At 42.2% G+C, this 24419-nt stretch overlaps 1 long non-coding RNA gene across 1 annotated transcript in view; it reads left to right on the top strand.

The window, feature by feature from the left end:
• Positions 1–24134, top strand: part of LOC309534381 — a 43259-nt gene extending 19125 nt beyond the window's left edge. Inside the window, exon 4 of the long non-coding RNA XR_014220656.1 lies at positions 23349–24134. This is a non-coding gene — a long non-coding RNA (uncharacterized lncRNA). The remainder of the gene's footprint in view (positions 1–23348) is intronic.
• The last annotated feature ends 285 nt before the right edge of the window (positions 24135–24419 follow it).

Genomic DNA, 24419 nt, shown 5'->3' with positions numbered 1-24419 from the left:
GGAGTAGTTACAATCTGCATTTTTACAAAGTGAAGCAAGGTGGCATATAACACACAAGATTATAATAAAAATCAGTAAAAATATCAGTAAATAGTGGTCATTTAAAAATAATATATATTGCAAAGCGTTGTTTAAATAATACAATTTCCAGAAGACGACAATTCCTGCTGAACCTCTGCTAGTAGGGAGTTTTGTTTATTTGTTTTATTTGTTACATTTATATACCCCCTTTTTCTTCCAAGGATCTCGAGGTGGTTTACATGGTTCTCTTCCTCCCCATTTCATCCTCACAAACAATCCTGTGAGGGAGGTTAGGCTAAGAGATGGTCACCCAGTAAGCTTCATGGCTGAGGGGGGATTCGAACCCTAGTCCCCCAGGTCATAGTCTAGACCCTCCAAGTCTCCCTATTTTTCAGGAATGTCTCTGATTTAGAGAAGCCGTCTCGGATTTCTGATTTGGGTTTTTTTTGGGGGGGGGGTTGCCAATAAATTTTTATTATTTTTTCATTAAACATACATTCATTATACAAATAAATCACATACTTATCTTTAGCTCTGCCAAGCATCGGACTTCCCTCCACCCCTTCGGTTGTGGTGACCTCACCGCAACACATGCTCTCGAGGAGGAGAACTTGATTTCTCAAAAGGGACCTGATTCTATAATACCATACCCTCCAACATTTCTCCAATGAAAACAGGTACATTCTATGGAAAAGTGGGACATTCCATAATCAAATCAGAAACCGGGACAGCTTCTCAAAATCAGGGATGCCATGCCCCTGAAAAATAGAGACACTTGGAGGGTGTGTAATACTTTCCAAGAAACTCCCACTGATCAGATAAGTGAAGATCCTGAACTGAAGATGACTTGATGTTTCATTTAGGCAAAGAGTTTGGGCAGCTATGCCTTTGCCTACAAGATCACCAAAACAGGCCTATTTTGAAGCAGTTCATCTATGGATGATAAAATGTTAGGGGGGAATTCCTCCCCAGTCAAATGCTATGAGCAGCTCACCAACTTCCACGGTTCATCATAACAAGAGCAGCTGCAGCAGTCTGAAAGTAAAAGGTGCCTGTTCTCTGACTGACATATTTTGCTTCAGCTGTCAGCACTGCAGGTTATTTCTGTGCTAAAACTGATATGTCATGTGCGTAATGTTGTCAGGCTGACTTAAGGTTTGCCCTGCTAGCCTAATAGGTCCCTAGTAATTATATTAAGTTGGAAGGAAGGAAGGAAAGAAAGAAAACTCACAGAATACCACCAAGGAAAGTACAGTGGTACTTCCAGTTACGAACTTAATTTGTTCTTGAGGTCCGTTCTTAACCCAAAACAGTTCTTAACATGAGGCACGCTTTCGCTAATGGGGCCTCCTGCTGCTGTTGCTATGTGACTTCCACTCGCATCCCAGGGCAAAGTTCACAACCAGGAGCATCTACTTCCTGGTTAGCGGAGCTCATTACCCAAAGTGTTTGGTCAAGAAGGCAGATTTTACCTGGAAGTGTATGGAATAAAGTTTCATATCCTAATACAGTGGTACCTCGGGTTACATACACTTCAGTTTACAGATGCTTCATGTTACAGACTCCGCTAACCCAGAAATATTACCTCGGGTTAAGAACTTTGCTTCAGGATGAGAACAGAAATTGTGCAGCGGCGGCACAGCGGCAGCAGGAGGCGGCCCCATTAGCTAAAGTGGTGCTTCAGGTTAAGAACAGACCTCCAGAACGAATTAAGTACTTAACCCGAGGTACCACTGTATATTGTTTGATTGCCAGTGGAGAGATGCTCAGTAAAGGCCTTTGAAGACACAGTTGGGCTGTAACCATATTGGTGAGTAAATGCTGCCTCCAGCTTTGCTTTTGTAACCCCCGTTAGCTTTGCTTCCCTCTCTGCTTCACTCTGGCCCTAGATTTTTCTAGTCATCCATTCCTTGACCCCCTTACTTGACAGTCTAGGGATGGAGCAGAAATTCGATTCACTTTGCATTTAAAGGTGAACATCCCTAATTAGCACTTTCACGAACCAGGCCATTCTGTGACTCTCAAAGAAATCAAATCACAATCTGGAATGAGCAAATCAAAGAGGGTGGACAGCTCCAACTTTTTGGATAAATAAAATAAAATCATGCACTGCCTGACACTAATTTTCTGCCAGATTCTTTAACAACTGTATTGGAAAGGTGGGGAGAGATTATTGAAAATAAGATAGGCCTTCTCTCTCCCAAGCTTCAATGACAACTTGAGTTAAGCTCTCTCTGTAATAGATTCAAGCAGAGAGGTTCAAGCTGTATGAGTAAGAAAAGAAATGAAAGAGCTTTGTTAAATATAATTTTAAAATGATTACATGAAAATGGCTAATTCTGTAAATTGCTGCTAAATTGAAGGAATATGCAAAGGAACATTGTCTGTACTGTTTACATCTGCAGCTGAGCATATTAGAGTAGTCACTGTATAATTTCACAGCAGAGCTTATAATCAAATTTTCCCATATCAGTCATATCCACATATATTGTATGATCATGCTCATACTGCTGTGTTGAAACAGATGTTTACGATAATGCTATTATTCTTGAATACATAGCTTCACCATTGATTGCACTTAGAAAGCTTGTCAAACTTCTAACAGAATGCTTCTGTTGTGCTTATTTTTCTGGGCTTAACACATTTCCCAACGGGATGCGAGAAAATGCTTACGAATAATGTGTAATTTGTAGTGTGTGTCTATAGAAAAGGTCTGCAGCTTCATTACACCCCCCCCCCCCCAAATGTGAATAATGTGATAAGGGGAAAAACCCAACATAAAATGTTACCCAACAGCAGACATGTTGAAGCACATTGCGTGGGCATTTTATATTGTTTTTAACATGTGCTGTGACATTTTGCTTGTTACCATTGATCACCATACCCCTTATCAGGCATGGCCAAACTTGGCCCTCCAGCTGTTTTGGGACTACAACTCCCATCACCCCTAGCTAACAGGACCAGTGGTCAGGGATGGTGGGAATTGTATTTTTTAAAAATATATTTATTAAAGTTTCAACATATTACAAAAATAAGAGAAAAGAGAAAAAAGAAAAGAAAAAAATATAGAAAATGAAAATACAAGGTAAAAACAGTTAAAAACAGATCAGTCTTTCCATATCTCGTCCTTCATTTGCTTGTTTCCCTGACCACCTCACACCTCCCTTTTTTGTATTCCAGTTCAGTTAGTTAATTCAGCAAATCCTTTCCCTCTTTAATTTTATCTTAATCTTTTATCTTAATATATTATGACTTTAGATTATCACCTGTTAACAATCCATTTTTACATATTCCTTTATAACATTCCTGCTAAAAACCACTTAACTTCAATCCAACATCATTCTAACATTCATTAATTTTACAGTATTTCTGTAGATAGTCTTTAAATTTCTTCCAATCTTCTTCCACCGACTCTTCTCCCTGGTCTCGGATTCTGCCAGTCATTTCCACCAGTTCCATATAGTCCATCACCTTCATCTGCCATTCTTCCAGAGTGGGCAAATCTTGTGTCTTCCAATACTTTGCAATAAGTATTCTTGCTGCTGTTGTAGCATACATAAGAAAGTTCTATCCTTCTTTAACACCAATTGGCCAACCATGCCCAGGAGAAAGGCCTCTGGTTTCTTCGGGAAGGTATATTTAAATACCTTTTTCATTTCATTATAAATCATCTCCCAGAAAGCCTTAATCCTTGGGCACGTCCACCAAAGGTGAAAGAATGCACCTTCAGTTTCTTTACATTTCCAACATTTATTATCGGGCAAATGATAGGTTTTTGCAAGCTTGACTGGTCTCATGTACCACCTGTATATCATTTTCAAAATATTCTCTCTTAAGGCATTACATGCTGTAAACTTCATACCTGTGGTCCATAACTGTTCCCAGTCAGCCATCATTATGTTATGTCCAACATCTTGTGCCCATTTCATCATAGTAGATTTCACCGTTTCATCCTGAGTATTCCATTTCAACAGCAAGTTACACATCTTTGACAAAATCTTGGTTTTGGGATCTAACAGTTCTGTTTCCAATTTTGATTTTTCCACCTGGAAGCCAATTTTCTTATCCAAATTATATGCCTCCATTATCTGATAATAATGAAGCCAATCTCGCACTTTATTTTTTAGTTTTTCAAAACTCTGCAGTTTCAATTTGTCTCCCTCTTGTTCCAAAATTTCCCAATATTTCTGCCATTTGGCCTCCACATTGAGCTTTTTCTGAGCCTTCGCTTCCATCGGTGACAACCACCTTGGGGTTTTCTTTTCAAGTAGGTCCTTATATCTTATCCAGACATTAAACAATGCTTTCCTGACAATATGATTTTTGAATGCTTTATGTGCTTTGACCTTATCATACCACAAATATGCATGCCATCCAAATACATTATTAAAACCTTCTAAAGCCAAAATGTCTGTGTTTTCAAGAAGCAGCCATTCTTTCAGCCAGCAAAAAGCTGCTGATTCATAATAGAGTTTAAGGTCTGGCAGGGAAATCCACCTCTTTCCTTTGCGTCTGTTAGTATTTTAAATTTTATTCTAGGCTTCTTGCCCTGCCAGACAAATCTAGAAATATCTCTCTGCCACTTCTTGAAACAATCCATTTTATCCAAGATTTGCAGTGTTTGAAACAAAAACAACATTCTAGGCAATACATTCATTTTTATCGCAGCAATACGGCCTAACAGTGAAAGCTTCAAATTTGACCAAATTTCTAAATCTTTTTTCACTTCAGTCCAGCATTTTTCATAATTGTCTTTAAATAAATTCCCATTTTTAGCTGTCATGTTGATCCCCAGGTATTTCACTTTCTTAACCACTGTTAAGCCTGTCTCATTCTGAAACCTCTCTCTCTCAATCGCTGTTAAATTTTTCTCTAAGACCTTTGTTTTTAACTTATTCAATTTAAATCCTGCAACCTGACCAAATTCTTGAATCAGTTCCAAAACTCTTTGTACTAGATTCTGGCTCCTGTAATGTCAATACTAAGTCATCTGCAAATGCTCTCAATTTGTACTGTTTAGCTCCGACTTGTATACCTTTAACCAATTGGTCCCTTCTAATCATGTTCAGCAGGACCTCCAGGACCGATATAAAAAGCAGTGGGGAAATTGGGCAACCTTGTCGTGTCCCTTTTTCTATCTTAAATTCTTCCGTAACCACATTATTTACGTCACCACGTTATTAACAATTAATTTAGCCTTTTGTTCTGAATAAATTGCACTTATACCATTTCCAAAGCCTTGACCTACCCCCATCCCCTGTAGGTTCTTCTTCATAAAACTCCAAGAAATATTGTCAAAAGCTTTCTCCGCATCCACAAATATCAAAACTGCCTTGGTATTAATATTCACTTGTAATTTTTCTAAAATATTAATTATGTTTCTCATATTATCAGACAAGTGTCTACCCGGGAGAAAGCCTGCTTGATCTTTATGAATCTCTTCCACTAGCACTTTTTTTAGTCTTTTAGCCAAAATATCTGCAAAGATTTTATAATCCACATTAAGCAGTGATATGGGGCGGTAGTTCTTGAGGCGCGTCTTTTCAGTCTCTGTTTTCGGTATAAGTGTGATATACACTTCCTTCCACGACTCTCATGCCCTTTTCAGGGATGGTGGGAATTGTAGTTCCAAAACAGCTGCATGGCCAAGTTTGGTCATGCCTGCCTTACTCTCATTGGCGAGGAGCTCGTTGGTGGACTGCTGGTGGGAAAAGGCACAGCACAGCACACACACTTATTAACCCACTGTTCTGTGCGAGTTTGGTATATTGAAAACTTGCGTCACAAACATAATTGGCCCATGCCTAAAAACATACCTGCATGCATGCCCACAATGGGCCTCAGCTTTCCAGAGGTAAGGGAGGGTGGTTGAAACCCTTATTTGGATGGAAGCCAGTGTGGTGTAGTGTTTAAGAGTGGTAGACTTGCAATCTGGTAAACCGGGTTCAATTCCCCGCTCCTCCACATGCAGCAGCTGGGTGACCTTAGGCTAGTCACACTTCTCTGAAGTCTCTCAGCCCCACTCACCTCACGGAGTGTTTGTTGTGGGGGAGGAAGGGAAAGGAGAATGTTAGCCGCTTTGAAACTCCTTCGGGTAGTGATAAAGTGGGATATCAAATAGTGCAAATATCTCCCATCACCACCTGCCTGCTAATGTGGATGAAAAACACTGAGATACAGTTCTTTCAAAAATGCTCGTGCATGGACAGATGTGCCCAAAGTGCACATGGGAAAATGGGATCTGTGCAATGATGTAGGCACTAGCACTCTGGTGTGTACACAGCCTCTGTCTACTGTGGAGATGGTGGCCCTGATCATCACCTGGCAGCAACACAATTCTTCTTGCTTTCTTCGTTTACCTCTTGCTGCCTTTATGTTGCTTCCTGCATGAATAATGCAATGGTGCATCTTATGGCCATTTGGCAGCTGGAGATCTTCCCTGCCTTTGTCCATGGACAAGACTCTAAACGTAGACCTTTGTTCTGCCCACCCTTCCTTTTTAGCATTTAAATAGTTTCTCCATCTCCAGTCCTTTCACATTGCATTTCACTGTCATGCCACTTCATTTTCCCAAGTACTTTCTTACTAATTTCTCCCGGCTTCCTAATGTTCTTCCTGGTAAGTACCAACTTGCTAATTTCTTCCTTTATGCCTTTTTATAAAAAGGCTGAACTGGACGTTATGAGAAATAAGTGATCTCTCACGAATGTGGATTCTTTGTTTTTGTTTTTAAAAAGGTGACGGGGATATCACAATTGGGAGGGTGGGGTTAACCCTCCCCATGCTACTCAACCTGGAAGAATGCCATTTAAGTACCAAAAAGCAGCTTTGGAGAGCGTTATTTGTTAAGACTACAGTCAGAAAAAAGGGCTAACCTTCACCTTCCCACTCAGTGAAAACATCAAAAGTGTATAGGGTGGCTATGAGAAAGGCAAATTCCATGTTAGGGATCATTAGGAAAGAGATTAAAAATAAAACTGCCAATATCACAAAGCTTTTATGAAAATCTATGATCTGAACACACTTGGAATACTGTGTACAGGTCTGCTCACTGGATCTCAAGAAGGACATTGTACAGGTGGACAAGATTCATCAAAGGGCTGGAACTGCTCTCCTATGAGGAAAGCTTGCAACAGTTGGAGCTTTTTAATTTAGAAAGAAAAGTGAGCAAGGGAGGACAACAGAGGTGCATTAAATTATGCAAGATGTGAAGAAAGTAGATTCAAATACATTTTTCTCCTTCCCTCATAATGATAGAATTCAGGGTCATCCAATGAGCTGAATGTTGGAAGATTCAGGCCAGGCAAATCCTGCTGCAGTTCATCTCCCGACTTCTTTGTTTATTGTCTGCAGTTTTATCTAAGGGTGTTTTTTTATTAAAAAAAAACAACAACTAATAATAATAAAAAAATCATACTCTTTTGTTCTGTTTTTAATAACAGATTTCCTAGGAAGTAATTGTGCTGCATTTCAAAAGCTGTTGGAAGTGGCTGGTTACGAATCAGATAACATGAGTAAACTAACGGTAATGAGCTCAGCAACCATTGTTCCTCTACAACAGGAAGACCTGAGATTTCATCCACTTATAGCAGATGGATACAGTGGTCGGCTATTACTCTGGATAGTCAGTGCCTTCCTTCATGCTTACGGAGGAGGGGAAAACATACCGATGTTGTGTGTACCCATTGTGTATACCAAGCGTACTCATTATGTTCTCACAATGGGACAGATAATAGATTTGGAGGGGGTCGTTTTAATTAATCCCCTGCAAACACCGTCTCCCTCCAAACTCCTTTTACTGTAGTGCTCCAAGCAGCTTTGTGGCCCAGCATCTGGCAGCTGCCTCTTATGCAGGGAACCATCCCCTGATGTGCCACTGCCCTCCACTTCTGACCCGGCTGCCCACCTCCTCCTCCATCACTCCACACTCTGGAGTTTTCTCGCTAAAGTTGTCTCCATGTGTTAAGACTGCACAGTTGTTTAGCAAATTCTTATGAACACAGTGGTTAGCTTAAGTCTGTATTCTCTGAGCTCCTTTCTTCCCTAGGGAGAAAAAAAGTGATGCCTTTTGTACTACTTTTTTGTCAGTTTAATTTTAATGTTGATTTTTGCTGTTCGCTGCCATGGTATTTTTGCTTGATGTTGTCAGTTGTAGATTTGATTTTTTTTTATATAAAAAAATTGCAAATAAAAAATAAAAACAAAACTGCTCCTGCCTGGCAGCTGGACAACCTAGGTTCAGCCTGACTTGGTCTTCCAGTAGAGAAAGACTCCCTCAGCTCCATCGCACCTTCCAATCACCTCCAGAAATAATTTCAGCATAATCTTTCAAACTCCTTGAAATTGCTACTTCAAATAATGCAAATGGCAATTCAGCCCTGAATTTTCATTCAACACTTTTGTAGCTTCAAGAAGCTTCCTTCTCTTCGCCTGCCCCTTTCCGCCCACTTTCTTTACAAGATTTTGATAAAATGAAGTGCTGTCTGCTTGGTGTGAACATAAAAGTTTCCTCCATGTATTTCATAAAGGTTTTGCCACCGTGTCAGATATAAGTTTGTGACATTCATCATCCCCTCCCATTCATCTCTCCTTTGTAAGCTCAACTATCCTACTTTCTGAAGTCCCTCCATGTACCACTGCCTTTGACATCCTCTAATCATTTCCTCTGCCTAGTCTGTATCTTTCCCAGCAATATTGCAGTCGGGGGGTGGTGTGTGACATCTGCGCACACAGTATTTACATAAGATTTCTATTTTCTATATTGGAGTCAGTGTATAGTTCTACAGAATGAGGCCCTTGAGATGACAGAATTCTGAAGTACATCACTTGTGGGCTCAGGTGCAGTTGGCCTCGGGTCACTGGGGGAGGAGCATCGGAAGCAATAAGTGACATGACAACATTTTGGGGGTCGAAATGGCCACAACTCTATGGATTACAGATGTAAGAAGGTTTGGCTTAGGGGCACTGGGTAAGTATCCGAGATCAGCCAACTCAGTTGCTGGCTGATAACTTCATCAGGGTCAATCCTGGTTAAGGATCCCCATATTACCACATCAAATATGGGCTACTGCTCCAGAGCCCAAGACAAAATCCTTCCCCTTGCTTGGACCTCTTTACCAGGGAACCCTGCTATTTCATTCAGAGGAGAGGGGGTAAAGTTCCTCCCCACCCCATTGTTGGGATTCTATTCCACCTTTTGCTGCAGACACGGGATTGTTGTGTGTCACATGTCTGTTTACATTCCAGCACAGAAGAAGAAGAAGAAGAAGAAGAAGAAGAAGAAGAAGAAGAAGAAGAGGAGGAGGAGGAGTTTGGATTTGATATCCCGCCTTTCACTCCCCTTCAGGAGTCTCAAAGCGGCTAACAATCTCCTTTCCCTTCCTCCCCCACAACAAACACTCTGTGAGGTGAGTGGGGCTAAGAGACTTCAAAGAAGTGTGACTGGCCCAAGGTCACCCAGCAGCTGCATGTGGAGGAGCGGAGACGCGAACCCGGTTACCCAGATTACGTGACTACCGCTCTTAACCACTACACCACAGATTGCTGGCAGAAGCGGAACTTCCGCTCTGTATAGTTTTTGTTTTTAGCTCTCTCTCCAAGAAGACGGCAAGGAGAGACGACATGTTTCTTTGTCCTGATTTATGTAAAATAAATGTGTAGTTTTAGCATGTATCTACAGCCTCAAGCCTCTTCTGTTGCGCAGTACACACTGCTGAGTAAAGTGTGCTCAAGTCTGTAAGCTTGGTTCACTGATGTACATTGGAGCAGAGGTTGAGGAAACCTTCGCAGCAGCAAGGCTGAGAGGGAGACGTTCCAGCTGGGGCTGAGGCAACTGGCCTTTCAACCCCGAAAGGCTGACACCCACCTCCTGATTAGCCTAAGGATCCAACCCAATGCCTTTTTCTGCTAACAAGGTGTGACGTAACCTTCAGCCTGGAAGGTGGCACAGCTGGCTTGCATGTTTCGGTGGCAGACCTGAGAGAAGACAGGATTACACAGGTTGTTCTTCAAATTCCTGCCCCGCAGTCTGGCCTCTGATTAGTCAGTTTAAATCCCAAAAGTAGGGAAGCCCTGCCACCACCTGCAGCCAGCTGGGGCTGATGATGCGAGCCAGTACACAAGTGCAGAAAGGGAAAGGGTTGTGATGTTGTCCAGTGATGCTTATTTTTGTGTCACGCCATGCCTATTGGTGTAAATGAAAGGAACTACAATGCCCTGACTTCAACAGCAAAAAGGTGACATCAGAATGGGCTCTCATTGCTATGTTTCTCCTAACTGTGCTAATTCTGGGGGGGGGGGGGAGGACATATTTTTCAACCAGTAAAATATTAGCTTCAGGTGTGTGTATGTGTGCACGTGCCTGCAGATTTTGAAGAAAAAGGAGTGAGGATGTAAATGAAGCTCTCCTGGAGGGGTAATAAAAAGCCTAAGGCCAATGGAGGCTGAAATGCAGAGTGTGGGGAGAGACAGACCTCTGCTTCTAGGTCTGTTTGGATTATTTCATATTTTGTAAGCCTGTGCTGGACAGTACAAGACATTGTATGGATATTTTTGGGATGTATCTTTGTTGCTTATGTTCTGTTTTTAAAGAATTTTGCAAGTAAAAGTTTGAATAATTCTTTTATGGGCCTGGACAATGATTACTTCCAAAAAGAATCAGTTCTTATGCTTCCAGTCACTTTGAACTGCACAATCTTAATATCTGCAACACCAGGACGGCTGCTCAGAAAGCAAGTTGGTCCTTGGACTGAAAAAAAAGAAGGTTTCCCTCCTTTCCCCCTAAGATTCCTGTGAACCCCAACTTTGTAATCAGCCCCATGTAACTCAATGAAATTTCCTTTGGAGTGAAGGTGCATAGCATTGTGCTGTACACTTTGAGAATAATTGCAACTGAACGTGCATCCGGGAAGCTACAGGGATGATTATCCATTTAAATAAAGAGTTCCAGCTCTTCCATCTCCAAACAGATGTGAGGGAGGTACTGTGTTCACAGGCAACAAAAGGGAACTTAAATGATATGCAAAATACAAGATGTCATGGTTTGACATTCATCATCACTTTTATGAAAATATCTAATAAGTTCTAAGTAGGTGTAAATGTCACATCGCTGAAAGCACCTACTTGCTATCATCCAGTATAATAAATGTTTACAAACACATTTACGCATAAAATACCAGCACAAGTGAAACATGAAATAAGCTTGAAGGGAGTATAAAGATAGAACCACGGTAACTTTATCCTCCAACTGTTTGGATTCACATTTGAGGGAAATACTGGGGGCTGCAATGGCGGGGGGGGGGTATAAAAAGCCCTTCTCTGAGCAACAAGGCAGCAGTTGTATTCCAATCACCCTCACCCTCCTATTTTCCACCTAGCAAAGCAGCTTACCAAAATGAAAGCAAGTAAGACAAACTGCGAAAGTATGCTGAACAACAAAACAAAAAAAGCATGTAAAACATTGAAATGGCAGCTATAAAACTTAAGAGCAGCCACTGTAAAACATAACAGCAGCAATCATAAAAAACAAAAGCATTCACTTCCTCTATTTGATTAAAGTGGCACCTGATATGCTTTACCTATGGGGAGAAGGAGCTTGGAGGAGTGCTTTAGCTCAGTGGTAGAGCATCTCTTTACAGAGAGAGAGAGAGAGAGAGAGAGAGAGATGGTGCAGGAGGGTTGTGTGAGAGCTGGATCTGAACTGTGTAATGGAGTCCCATTCAGAATTTTCCTACTACACCTGCCATTTGCAGCAGGAGGGAAGCTCCCATTGGCACCCCAGGCCTTCCCTCTTCCCGCTGGAAATGAAAGAGCTGCTGCTTCTCGGCTCTGCTATGCTCCAGAACACACCATCCACCATGCCCCACCTGGCATCACAGGAGAGCTGATCGTGTCAGTTTTATTCACGCAACTCACTCCTCTAGGGCCCTGGAGGCAGCTACAGGCAGGTCATTAAAGTTGACTCAAGAGCTCCTTTTCAGCCCTGATATCTCCTTTAAAAATCTGTTTCATTGAGAGGCAGAAACATTCTCCTAGCTAGCTCTGGCTCGCTTGCCTGCCTTGCGAAGGCATAACGTGAATACACCTTGGAAATGGAGTAGCGGCCTCTGCAGTGATTGCTGATGTGTGATAACTGCCCAATGCATTATTCATGAGAGATCCGCACCGGTTTGTGCATTCTAAATATACCATCAGGTCTACAGAATTCATTGGCCAGTGACCCAGAATACAGTAACTCCAAAAATGTATGATATGGTTCAGAGCAGAGCAGGAAATGTGTGTCTGACAAAGGACTGGATAGTCATTATTCTGGGTCCTTGGAGTCATCTTAACTTGGTACATGTTGTGAATGAAATGCTCAGTATGAAGTTTAAGGAAGGCTTTCAAAAATAATAATAGTGGACCCCAGTTTTTGTTAAAAAAAGTTGCAGTTTAAAATCTGTTTAAAGAATTCTTTTAAAGTGTAACTCCTACATCTTCCAATTCCGCCACCTTTCCTCTAAGAAGATGAAGGTGGAAATATAGTTCTTCCTCATACCAAACCTGCAATGTAGGTTAAGCTGAGAGGGTTTGACTGGCCAAGGTCACTCAATGAGTTTCATGAATGACTGGGGATGTGAAGCCTGCTCTCCCAGGTCCTAGACCAAAACATGAACCGCTACACCACATTGTCTGTGCATAATACTATTGTTGTTTTTTAAAGGCAGTTTTCCAGAATAAACTCATAAACCATAGAGCAAACTTTTAAAAATGCACAAGAATGCTAAAGGCATTCATCTATCCAAATCCATATCTTTGTTCTTGTTCCTGATCAACCAACCATCCTCGCTCCCAGGGTACTTCATTCTGTTCCTTCTCCCACCCATTTTTTCAGTCCAGTAGCATTCTGTAGTCACTGAGTTCTCATTGGCCTGTTTGGGGGTCTTACCCTTTAGGGTTTTCCCTCCCCAAATATATATATGTGTGTGTGTGTGTGTGTGTGTGTGTGTGTGTGTGTGAGAGAGAGAGAGAGAGAGAGAGAGAGAGAGAGAGAGAGTGTTTGGCAAACCTTGTGGTCCCATTGAGCCAGCTTAATATTTGCTGGCGTTTAAGATGACCCCGCTTTGAAATGAAGATTCTACCCCAAGCTTTGGCCATAGTCTCCCATGTGGCTTCATGGAGATGTTACCCATGAATAAAGCCCCCCCCAACCCAATCTGTCAGTCCCTTTTGTTCATTTATTTTATTGATTTTTCTTCCTTAATATGGTCTACGAATAAAAACAATAAAAGGAAAGAGAAAGACCAGCAATGGCCATCAATTCGTTGTGTAGTACCACATAGTAAATACGGTGCAAACAACACTAAAAGGGGGAAGGGAGTTTGGTGGGGGGAGGGAGATAGAAGGGAAAAAGGGAGCAGAGCTCACTGAGCATATACTTTATGCAAACTGGGATAGTTCAGATGGTAGAGAATGAGACTCTCTCCCTCAGGGTCGTGGGTTTGAGCCCCAACAGTGGTCAAAATATTCCTGCATTTCAGGGAGTTGGACTAGAAGATCATAGCATCACAGAGTTGGAAGGGATCACAAGGGTCTACCCCTCCTGCAGTGGTGGGATCTTTTTGCCCCATGTGGGGCTCAAACCCATGACCCTGAGATTAAGAGTCTCCTAGGGACGCGGGTTAAACCACAGAGCCTAGGACTTGCTGATCAGAAGGTCGGCGGTTCGAATCCCCGCCTCGGGGTGGGCTCCTGTTGCTCAGTCCCTGCTCCTGCCAACCTAGCTGTTTGAAAGCACGTCAAAGTGCAAGTAGATAAATAGGTACCGCTCTGCTAGGAAGGTAAACGGCATTTTCGTGTGCTGCTCTGGTTCACCAGAAGCAGCTTAGTCATGCTGGCCACATGACCCGGAAGGTGTACGCCAGCTCCCTCGGCCAGTAAAGCAAGATGAGCGCCGCAACCCCAGAGTCAGCCACGACTGGACCTAATGGTCAGGGGTCCCTTTACCCTTTACCCTTTACCTCTACCCTTACCAACATAGCTATCCCATTGTCCTGAGGGTCCCTTCAAATTCTATCATTCTTAGTACTGATCCCCAATGCCATGGTGCTTACTCTTAGTGCTGCCTGCTAAAAGCATTTTTTTTTATATGCTGCAAAAGGAGTTAAGTATTCTGCCCATTGAGCAACCGGCTGGGACAATTGTTTCTTCTAGTGTAGTAAGACCAACCATTTGGCCAGCAACAGGCCACGCTGAGTCCAATTATGTTGCCCCTCCATCAAGGGCCACAGCTCTGGAATATAATTGAGTATAGCATGGGCATCTGCGAAGTTTAGGGATTTTTCCATGACCAAGTTAATATTGGCAATGACCTCTGCCCAGAATAGAAGAGAAGAGGAGGAGTTTGGATTTGATAGCCTGCTTTATCACTACCCAAAGGAGTCTCAAAGCGGCTAACATTCTCCTTTCCCTTCCTCCCCCACAACAAACACTCTGTGAGGTGAGTGGGGCTGAGAGACTTCAGGGAAGTGTGACTGGCCCAAGGTCACCCAGCAGCTGCATGTGGAGGAGCGGAGACGCGAACCTGGTTCCCCAGATTACGAGTCTACCGCTCTTAACCACTATACCACACTGGCTCTCCACTATAGGGCATGACCAGATCATATGTCCTTTGGCGATCTATAAAAGTTCACGTCGTGTACACAACATTCCCCAGAGTTTTGATATTGATCCTATTACTACACATCACACACTTGCATAGATCATACTTGCAATTTTAAGTGCAATTTTAATTAAAACTAGCTCAAAGACTTATATCTCCTACACACAAACTAATTTTCGAGGGGATCTGTACTGCAATTTTTATTTTATTTTTGGCTACATCCAAATGATGTTCAGTTTTACACATGAATCATACAGAAATGTCAGTCTCACTAGCAACCAACTGGAGTGGGGCGGGGGAGAGCCAATCTTTGGTGGCTAGGTATTTTCCATCACATTAAATGAGGTTTTTAGAAAATTAAAAGATATCTGAATTTCTAAAGGATCAAACAAAACGTTATGATGAACATTTCTGTACTAAAAAACCTAATGCAAACTGCTTTCAATAGATGCCCTAATTAATGATACCAGTAGAAAGGAAAGGTAATAAAGGAAATAGCATGTATAGAAAATTGATGTAGACACCAGAATTGCTATATTTTATTAAACAGGCTTTTGTCTTTCCCTGATGAAATTTGCTGGATGATGATATTAACAAAAAGCAATGATATATAACAACCATACAGTTCATATTCTGGCTGCTAATGGAAATTCTTCCTCAATCTGAGGTTTATTAAATTTTGCAATGGAGCAACTCCTTCCTAACACCTTTCCCTTTTGCTGCACCTGCCTCTTCTATCCCCCCGAATTGTGCTCAAGCCATTCCAACTCTGCAGAACACACTTCTCTGCCTAGGATGAGATTGCCCTTGCTGCTCTCCATAATCATTGAAGGGAGAGATCAGCCAGACCTCCACATCCCCTGCTACCCCCTGCCTCAAAACATCCATACTTTGGGGCAAAGCATGTAAATAAAAGAAATCAAGGTTCCTGGAGCTTGTGGGTGGGGGGAGTGAGGAGTCCTGAGAGGGATGAACACCAGGGATGGAGTCAGTAGGTGACAAACACCCAATTTTACCCTCCACACAGTTACAATTGCATGGAAGGAATCTCCTGAAAATGGCCACAGAACCGGCCAACTATCAGTAGACACTGTTTACAAGATACTGAGCTTAGCTACTGAGTAACATGGTCATACTCAAGCCTGGAAATGGAAAGTTTCTAGTCACATTACGTCTCTTAACTGCAGTGTGAAACTCACTAGAGCCAACTCAGAACAGATGCAGCCTTTCTGATCAATTGCCTTGTCTCATCTCTTGTCTGAGAAGAGAACTGGCATATCAACTCGAGTTGTGTGATTTCCAGACATTTTACACTTTGTCGAACTTTCTAAATAAAATTCCAGTATACAATCATAAAATGAAATGCAGAGGGATTTCGCCACAGAAAAACAACAACAAAACCTCAATATGACCATAGCCTCTTTTTTTGGTAAGTTGCAAGTTGACAGGTACTAACAATTCAGAATACATACGATGAAGTGGTTTAGATCATGTCATCACAGCAACTGAGGGAGTTTTCTGTGTTTTAACAGCTCTTCTTTTTTCAGTTCTTAAATGAGAACAGCAGCAGCAAAATTCTAAGTTACACTTAAAAACAATCCGGCTGGAGGGAACAGTGATCAGGAATGAAAGATTAATCCATTGCCAGCAGTGCATCAACTGCACTGTTGCTGTCTCTGCTAAAGAATACACATAAGTACCTTTATAGTATGGGGTATCTTCAGACAGGTAAAGGTAACACTGTCCTATTTGTTAGAGGGTGAGTTATTGCACTCAGACACACCCAAAGATGGTGTGGTATGGTTGCTATAAACCGAGCCAGAAAGTCCCTGGTTCAAATTGAACCTTGGCTTTGAACTTGCAAGCGGCCTACAAAAAAACACACCATTATTTCCTAGCCTCTCCCCCAATGCCTCTCACAATAATACTCGACTTTCAGATCTGACTCCAGGTTTTTTGGTGGGTGGGTTCTTGGGCAAGATGCCTCCAGTGCTCTGCTCTGTATCTGACTCACAGCTGCCACTGTTGCCCATTGCTTTCATTCTCCTTTTGGCCCCAGAGAGACAGTGCGAGGCAAGTGGAAGATGCCAGGAGCCTCTGGGGGTTGGCATTGGTTTCCTTGCAGGGCTGTGGGCATTAGTTGATGCCCACTGATCCCCGATGCTGGGTGGATAGACTGCGCTACTTAAAGATGGGAGAACTACTTCTGAATGTTCCACATGTAAAACAAAGAAAAACTATGTCCCTGCAAATGGGAAACTAGTACAACAGAGATTCAGGTAGGTAGCCGTGTTGTTCTGATGCAGTCGAAATAAATTAAAAAATTGTCCAGTAGCACCTTAGAGACCAACTAAGTTTGTTCTGGGTATAGGTTTTTGTGTGCCTGCACACTTCAGATACAATAGTACAACAGAGATAAATGTTCTAGCCAGCCCCCTTGCCTGCTATGCTGGATTTCTGCTTGGAGGGGTTATTGTTTAACATTGAGAAATGAGATCCTTTACCTGTATTCTAAGGTGGTGCAGCTGAAACACCTCCTCCTCCTGCCAAAGCAGAGGAGATGAGTATGAGGCAGAGTGGCCACTTTGAATGCAGGTTAAGGCCAAATAGATGTGCACTCAGAAGTAATTCCCTCTGAGTTTAATGGGACTTGTACCTAGGTAAGTGCAAGTATAAGATTGCAGCCTAAGATTCTCTGAACATGTTATCTGGACTGTATGATACTACCTCTACCCACCGAACTGCTGCTCTGGCTCCACTGCATTATTTTAAGGGCTGTCATTATTGTGACTGCATTGTATCATGATATTGGGTGAGCTGGCTTTCTGTTGTTTCCAAATAGTTCCTTTACATTAGCATGATGTGATGGTGGAAATAACTTGGAATGCCTATGGCAGCAAACGTTAAATAAATGCACAGCATATTGTCTGTAGCATCGCACATGTCCTTGTTACAGTGGGACAACCCTTCCCTCGAACTCCACGGACCTTGATTATACGATGCACAATAGCTACAAAGCAAGCCCAAGAGGGCAGCCCTTCTTAGCCCTCCCATATACAAATGGCACAGACTGCGCCCGCCAATGATGCAACCTGCCCTTTTCTCTATCTGCACTTTTCCCTTAGATCTCGAGTATATGACAAGTTTGATTTTTTTACAAAGTGATTTTGTTCCTTGATGTTTTTTCCCCCCTTTACGCAGAAAGAGGAAAAACAAACCCTTCATCTTTCTGTTGTGCTCAAGAGTGTTGATTGGGTCTTATCACTTCACTGTGGGGGTTTCTCCTCTTTGCAGCCCATCCAATCTGTAGGTTGACTCAAATATTTTAGCTACTTGGGAAAAGGAGGAACTTTGTAATTTTTTTTATAAAAAACAAAACAGCAGCAGCTACAACAGCAGCAACAGAGGGGAAAGGCAGACACTGTTAATTCAGTTCCAGTTGTTATGCCAAGAGTTTTAGCGTCCCTCGAAACTAAGGTGGCGCTGTGGTCTAAACCACAGAGCCTAGGGCTTGCCGATTGGAAGGTCACGATTCGAATCCCCGTGACGGGGTGAGCTCCCGTTGCTCGGTCCCTGCTCCTGGCCACATGACCTGGAAGCTCTATGCCAGCTCCCTCGGCCAATAAAGCGAGATGAGCGCCGCAACCCCAGTGTCATCCACAATTGGACCTAATGGTCAGGGATCCCTTTACCTTTAAACTAAGGATGGGTAAAAATATCAATTTGTTTCTTTGTTTCTCATTTTTCTAGTCTCATGTTCAGTTCTCTAAACTTTAACATCAGCTTGCATTTTTTTTAAAAAAAATGTCCTCATGAAAATTCATCAGTATCCTAGTGTGAATTTCTCCCACTATGCATATTTTCACAAAGTAATTTCCCTAATATAATGCATCTTTGCATGCTGTTTTCACCAATATATGCATCCCAATACACACTTTACACTAGCATATACATTTTTGTACTTGGCTGGAGAACTGTATTGCAAAATTTAGAGAAGTTTGAATTTCATGGCTGTGTTTCAGTTTGCATATTGTTTTGGGAAGTTCACCTTCAAATGTAGACGGAAATAAATTTCTTCCCTGTCCCTGGTCAAAGCAGGAGTTATTGAATAGGTGTCACTTCAAACCAAAGGCTGGTATTCCAGTATTGCTGATTATCATTCTGTTACCTCTTATCTTCAAGACCCTCACCCTGGTCTTTAGAATAGCCAAAGTCAGGAAGAAAGCACTTTAAGTGATCTCATTCCTGGCAGCACTACAGACATTTTACATATTCATTCCACATGCATTAAGTCCCAGAGAACTTTGGTGCCGAGGGCAGGATTTCAGCTTTCTTAATATTCAAGATTGAACTTTCTGAAGTAGTGAAGATTGTTCAGGGAAAGAAGAAGAGCCATAACTTAATGGTAGAACACTTACTTTGTATGCAGCAGGTCCCAGGTTCAATCCCCAGTATATCTAGGTAGGGCTGGGAATTTTTCCTTCCTGAAACCCTGGAGAGCTACTGCTATTCAATGTAGACAATACTGAGCTAGATCGACCAATATAAGATGACTCAATATAAGATAGCTTGCTAGGATCCTTTCCCTTCCCACTATTTCCTGCCTCTTCCCCTATTCCTTCATCGTTATCACCATCCCCTTTATTTACATACCACTTTCCCAAGATATGTGCAAAATGGCTCACAAGAATACTAACAAATCATCATTATACAGTGCCAATTAAATATAGTCATAAATAGATCGACACAGTCCTAAATAATAAACATGATTTTGAATCCTTACAAAACCATTGATGTTAAAAGGCAAGCCCTAAACACAAGAAAAGTATTATTGGCATCTTCTGCAGCAAGAGCGTTGGAAATTGCTGTCAGTCTTCACCCTATCTTCCTAGGCTTGATAGAAACAACCAGGGGCCAGATCTTGCCCGATTCACATGCTCTCTAGGTACTTTCAGCAGCAGCAGTCTTAGCCTTCAGAGCTGCATATTATAGCTGGAATCAATCAGACCCCTAGCCTTCCAGGCCTGGTGGAAATGTTTGAATGAGAGAGCAAGGCCTTTCAGGATTCACATAACTTTTCCCTCATTTCATTCCATGCCACTTCCTACTGACTCTTGCTGTGGAGACAGCTGTGTGGAGTACAGTTCTGTGCAGCTGGTTCAGGTTCCACCAACACACAATTGTTCTAACTGGGCTAAGATCATTTCCAATCCACACACTGAAAGCACTAATGAGTCACTTTAATAGTCATGAGGAAACTTGGAGACTGTAGTTTGTTGCAGGTGCATCACTCACCACTGCAATTCCCTACAACCTTAAACTCCAGTTCTTGGGAGTCTCCACAGCTGGGCATAATAGTGCTCTAGATGCATGGTGGGCATGGGACCTACATATTAGGCCAGATTTTCTTTCGCTTTCCATTTGTCTTCTTTCCTTTCTCCTTGACAATTTCCCCCCTCAAGGGCGATGTCTTTTCAGTTTAAAGATACCAGCAGGCATGCATTGCTAGGGGTGTTGCTGTGTGTGTGTGTGTGTGTGTGTGTGTGTGTGTGTGTGTGTGTGTGTGGAGGCAGAGCCTCACGACTTTTGTGTCTGGCCATAGATGTCCTGCCACTCTTCCCCTTTCTCCTCCCCCTTCCCCACTTTTTAAAACTTTGCTTAAGCTGCAAAGCACACTGTCCTAGTCCTGTTGCTGAGCAACAACGTGCAGAGCTCAGTGGAACAGGAGGGCAACCAACCAGAAAAGACTCTGAGGTGTACTTGCCTGGAGGCTGAGTCAGCATCTAAAGTCAGGTCCAGTCTTAGGGTCAGGCAAACAGCAATTCCAGGGGTCAGGGAATCCAATGACCATGAGTTCAAGGGTCAAGATGAGCAGCAAGGTAGTACCAGGAACTACCAATGTTGTTTTCGGCTTCTGACTGCTGCTGGAAGCTCTGCTTAAGAAGGCTGAAGCCAGCTGGTTCTCATCAGTGCCTTCTCCTCTGTGTCCTTGAAGGCTAATCAGCTGCAGGTGGAATCACTCCAGTTCCCTTCAGGCTGCTGTTCAGCTGGTGAAGCTGACTCTTAGCCCATGACACACATGCTAGTAAGAACTCAATGGGATGTTGCTCTTTCATTTTGCCTGCCATAAATCCTGCCACTGTGCACATCAGAGATTTTTCCCTCCTCCCTATGTCTTACAAACTATTTTTCTCCTCTCCTATGACATCTTCTCTCAGTCTACATGCACATCTAATTTTTAACCTTTGGGGCTCTCTCAGTTGTCCACTTCAAGGCTGAGGCCTGGACTGTATTTGCAAGTCCCTTTCATCTTCTCCTTGTCCATTTCAGTACCTCACACAGCCACACTTGAGCTGTCATTTACGAACCAACCCTCTTTGCCCAACTATACAATGTCGTTACCATTTATTTTCTTTATTATTTTATTATTTATATCCCACCCTTCCGCCCAAAGGAGCGCAGTTATGAAACCACACAATTACTAAAAATTGACTTAGGAAAGGAGATGAAATAATTATGAGGGGAGAGAGGATCATCTTATAGACCGACAAATTTCAAATCTGGAAGTCATTCTTCCTACTTTAAACTATGGCTGTTTCTCTTGCTATACATGTCTTCAAAACATTTGAATATACAGAAAGCAAAGTGGAAAGAACTCAATTTTTTGAAGCAAATCATCAGATATAGACATTGAAACGTTGTCTTGCTCCAGCCTTGAATCTTTGTGCGTCTAATGAGCTTTTGCCCCTTAAAAGTCAAAACGGTACTTGAAAACAACTGATGACTACTTAACACGTTTTGACTCCCTTCTACCTTTTTGGAACTCTGAAGGTGGGTCTCGCTGTCAAACACAATTCCTGCTTAGCAAATGCACAAGCAGCCTGCAGGAAGTTGCGTCCTCATGGAGTGCTCTCGCAAACTTCAAGCACATGTGGTTTATTTGTCAGGAACACATGTATATTTCCCCACTTTCTTTCTTCCTCAACTCTCTCTTTTGTTTTGTTTTTGGAAGTTGGATGTCAGCCACATGGCAAGGTTATTCTGTTAGACAAGCTGGCAAATGCCAATGACAGGATTATAATTAAGTGCCAGGACATGGAGCCAACACAATTACTGTGCTGTTATTACGCTGTATGATGTGCTAAAGAAGCTCATAAAAATGCCGTAAAGAATATAAATCAAGGGGCATGTATACAATCAGAGAAGGAAAAAACCCTTTCTCTCATTTAGAGCTGACACCCAAGAAAGAAGAGATAACTTTAATGAAAGATATGCTTTTTTTCATTGACAGACCTTCCAGTCTCTGGGCACACTAGTTACATTTCATCTGTCACATCGCAAAATTCAAGAAATGGGAGCGCAGTTTCATAGCTTGCATTTCCTCAGCTTCTTTTTCACATGCCCTTTTCTCATGTTAGCTTAGCTCCAAAAGAGGAACATAGAAGCAACCTTGTACCAAGACAGACCAATGGCCAACCTAACTCTTTATGGTCTACACCAGGGTTTCAAAAACTAGGGTTTCCAGCTGTTTTTGGACTACAACTTCCATCCTCCCTAGTTAGCAGACCCGTGGTCAGGGATGATGAGAACTGTAGTCCAAAAACATCCAGAGACCCAAGTTTGTGAAACCCTGGTTTATACTAACTGGCAGCAGCATTCTGGGATTTCAGATGGGGATCTTTCCCAGTCTTATCTGGAGATACCAAAGACTGACCGAGGGACCTTTTGAATGCAGACCATGAGCTCCACCACTGAGCTACAGCTAGGAATGTAAGAAGGCATCACTTTCCATTCTGCCCTGTATTCATCACATGCAACACTGTTTCCATTCTGCTGCAGATTGTCTTCCACCAAAAATGATGTTATTTGTACTGCTGTCCATTGTGGCAACATTTTGTAACTTACGTAATTAATTACATAAATTACATTGTTGTTGGGTACCTTTATCTGGGCCCCAGATATCTGAAAGACTGCCTCCTTTCCTACAGATACTCTTGGGTGTTAAGGTCAACAGAGGAGGCCTTCTTGGTAGTTCTACCACCTGTAGAAACTTGAGTGGTGGTGGTCCAGGAAGGGACACTCTCTGTGGCAGTACCTAAGTAGTAGCACTACCTCTCCACAGAAGTAGCTCTTCCACCTTCACTCTACAGTTTTCATCAAATGCTGAAGGCCCTTTAACCTGGTTGTTGTTGACACCTGAGATGTATATTTTTAACAGCCCCACTTTTCTTGTGATTGTGATACATTTTACATTGCTTTTAATGTTGTATTTTAAATGGTTGTGACCTGCCCTGGGTGAAGGGCAGGCAAATGATGATGATGTTAGCCATTGTGAGAATAGAATGGTGGACTAAATAGTCCGTTGGTCTGATCCATCAAAGTTCATCTTAAGTTCTTATGTACTTAAACCTCTCAAGATGGCATAGGGTTGCCTTCAACTAACTTTTGGGTGCATTCACTTCAGTGGGTCAATTCTGAGTAAAAGTTAGTTGACTACAACCCCAGGTATCTTCTGCTTTGCACAAGTTCTCTGAATAGAAGTGCCACTTGGCAAAACACTCATAGAGCTGATACTAATATCCAAGGTCATGTGCAGACCCACGGCGCTGTTCTGAAATATGCCTTACATAAAATTTTGTTTAATAATGCATGTTTACCTGTGCTATTTTCATTCTTCCTTATTCTCCAGATAAATGCTGAACCTGAAGCTCTTTCTTGTCAACATTTTCCTCAAGGCAACAAATTCTGGTACTTAATTTGAAAGGAAGGTTAGCTGAGCTCTTACTCTGCTTAGCAGAAGTTTCCGTTAAACCTAGAGTGAGTAATGGGTAACTTTGGACTGAATACCTCCATTTGGTAGACTACATCTTAATACAGACCATTAAGACAATATTGTAATAACGGAATTCAAATTCAGTTGCCAGACTCATGAAAATGTGTTGTAATGCTGAAGGAGAGCTGAAGGCCCCAGGATGTTTCATCTTTGAAATTTGGGCTTGTGCATATGGAAAACAAACAGGCTGTACAAACAGATAATCATCATAAGGTGCTCTATCCAATGCTGTCACTCTGCTGGTGCAAGAGATTTCCATGTGGAACTTCCTTTTCCTTTTCTGTCCCCTCCAGTCCTTTTGTGCCCTCAAAATTCACTTCAGTGGGTCAAGTCTGAGCTCTGGAGGACTGGGGTGTGGGTGTTCCAGAACAGATTTGGGGAGCATGGAGGTGAAAGAGAGGAAACAGAAGTCGTGTTGCACCAGCAGAACCCAGTCACACAGCACTGGATACAACAAAGTATCTAAGATTAACAAATATATTCAAATCAAATCAAAAGAAAATCTTCAAACATAAATCATTCACTACACTCATTATTTCAATTATTTTTTTCTCCTTTTCCTGGCTTTGGCTGGGGGGAAGTCATAAATAATGTTCCTGTCAAGATTCAAGAAGTGTCCACTATCTGCACTTTCTGGAAACAATTCAAGACATTTTAGTTCCAACGAGCTTTCCCACCTGAAGAAATGGGTTTTTGCCCTGAGTGTCTGTTCTGTATTATTTTTGTTTTGTTTTAAATGTATCTGCTCTTTTTGGGTTTTGTGGTCTCAAAACGGCATACAAAAATGGATTTCCCTGCCCCTCAGTATTTTAAACAACCCTATAAGAAAGATAAGGCCAGGAGTGTGTGCCAAAGGGTCCACGATGTGCAGCTCTTATTACCCATGCATTACTAATCATGAGCAGAGCCTTGGTTGCATGCAACTCA

Source organism: Podarcis vaucheri, assembly GCF_965113315.1.
Source record: "Podarcis vaucheri genome assembly, chromosome: 6".
NCBI lineage: Eukaryota > Metazoa > Chordata > Lepidosauria > Squamata > Lacertidae > Podarcis > Podarcis vaucheri.
Note: the sequence above shows the minus strand (reverse complement) of the source record. Positions and strands in the feature narration are given on the sequence as shown.